Below are 2,229 nucleotides of genomic sequence, written 5' to 3' on the forward strand. Positions count from 1 at the left end.
CTATTCTATTTTACCCTTGTCTATGTTTGCTAGTATGTCCTACACAATGAAACAAAATTTCAATGTTATTGTAGCTCCACATCAACATTTACAATGTTTTTTGTAGTTCTCTATTTAAAGATATGCATTTGAAAAAAGAAATAAAGTAAACCACCTAAAAATTCTAAAATTTTAGACTCTGTAACATTCAGAAAGCTACTTACCACAACACCAAACACACAACACATAAAAATTTGTGGGTTCTTCATTCATTAAAATTACATCTTCCCTTTGGGGAGTTCTCTGCCTTCATCTCTAAATCCTTTCGAGCACAGGGTGACTATTAGGTTATTTTTTCCTCAAAGTTGTTATACTGAAGCCCACTAGAAAGGACAAAAAATAGGGTATTCTTACCATAATTAGACAATTATTACCAACTGGAAAAGAAAATCATGTGACACTCCTTGGAAAAGATACACTTATCAACAATAGCAAAAAAAAAGACGTTTGTAATTCTTGTGCGGATGGCATTTGGCAGATCATTTAATGTTTCTTCTTGCTGCAATCCCTCTGTCCTGAATTTCAAGCATATATGTGCCAACATTTGATCTTGAAATTGTAGTGGCAGCTGATTCCTAAAAGGAAATCTTGAAGCTACCTGAATTGTGTCCCTCTTCAATCAAAATGAAAGTCAAATCCTCATATGACGTAGCATTTTTTCATTGAAAAGAGAGAACATGTAGGTATAACTTTTCTATACACAAATATATTAAAAGTATATTCCTTACAAATTTCATGGTCCGGCTTGTGCCATGTAAAATTAAATTTATCATGTTTCCTATCAAGTATGCAGTCAAACCCAGATTAAATAACATGTAGAGGATATCAAATATCATTTCTCTCATATTTTCAGCATGCAGGTCTCCATATCCAATAGTGGTCAGAGTGGTAATGGAAAAATAGATTGCAGTAATATAGCGAATCCAAAGGCTTGTTTCATAAAATGTACAAATGCAGCACCAATATGTGTCCTACCTGGATCCTGATATATAGCAACAAGAAAATATGAAAGGGCCCCAACACAGTGAACTGAAAAAAGTGTTACCTGCACAGTTTAGCAAATATGGTTTCAAATTCATTATGCTGGTGAATACTATTTGCAATTAAAGATTTCCTTCCACTAAATTCAAGAAAAATGAAATTGTTGGTGTTAACTTACACAAACAAGCTTAAAACAACATGTCCATAAATAGTTGAGTCAGATATTCTTCTCTAGTCTTGAGAACAGAGCAAGGAGGCTGCCATCAAGGGTGAGCGCAAAGCAAGTGATGTAAGAGTCATGGACGATTATGAATCTGGTCCTCTTGAGGCCATAGCACTTGACTCTCATCTGCTCATGGTGCAAGCCTGAGCAGGCCAACACGAAGCTATTGGGAGCATGAGAAACAACACACAAACCCTTAGGGTTTTCCATCATCTCAATATCATGCACCAACTTCAAATCCATGAAATTGTACACAAAAATCTTGTGCCCCAACACCACCACAATCTGATCCTATCTTAGCTTCATGGCTCGAATCATAGACCTGAAGGATAATTCCATAATACAACGGCCTGATGATCATCCCATATCATGACCTTATTGGGCAGGTACTAGGGATTCAAAACCCCGCCCACGAGGGCCAAAATATTATATTGGAATAAAATCTCCACAACAACAATATTGCCGTTGTTGAAGTCCCTTCTAAAGGTTTCTCTACACTTATCATAGTGGTAAACCTAGAACCCCTGCACTATTCCATAGGAAAAACAACCGAAGTCCAACCCGGAAACCCTACTCTGTGCCACAGGAAAAATAGTTGAAGTCCAACCTGGAAACCCTACTTTGTGCCACAGGAAAAATAGCCAAAGTCCTTGTTTGACAATAGGCAGAGAAATGAGGATTATTCACTCACAGTGTCTAGAAAAGATGACGAATTTGGATTTGGATTGAGAGAGAATAGGGGCATGCCTATCGCTAGGCGGTGAAAAAACTTGTATTATCACCTTCCATACAAAATAAAAAGAAAACAACCCAACCAAAACAAAGCCTTAAAATATAAACATCTTTCATCTTAAAGAAAGGTCATAATTCAAGCTTTATTTTTTAAAATTAATATCATTGTATAGTTGTGTTGTTTGTTCAAGTTAATCTCAAACATCAAATGTGATAATAATCAAATATCAGCATAAAATGTAATAATAATAAAA

The 2,229-nt window shown here is 35.7% G+C and overlaps 1 pseudogene; it reads right to left on the reverse strand.

Moving 5' to 3' along the window:
- Positions 1-1,237: 1,237 nt before the first annotated feature.
- On the reverse strand, positions 1,238-1,988 carry LOC149149125 (autophagy-related protein 18a pseudogene; annotated as a pseudogene).
- Positions 1,989-2,229: the final 241 nt, after the last annotated feature.

This window comes from Pinus tabuliformis, chromosome 9, assembly GCF_031772625.1.
Source record: "Pinus tabuliformis cultivar Carrire ecotype Pingquan chromosome 9, CPIR1, whole genome shotgun sequence".
Lineage (NCBI taxonomy): Eukaryota > Viridiplantae > Streptophyta > Pinopsida > Pinales > Pinaceae > Pinus > Pinus tabuliformis.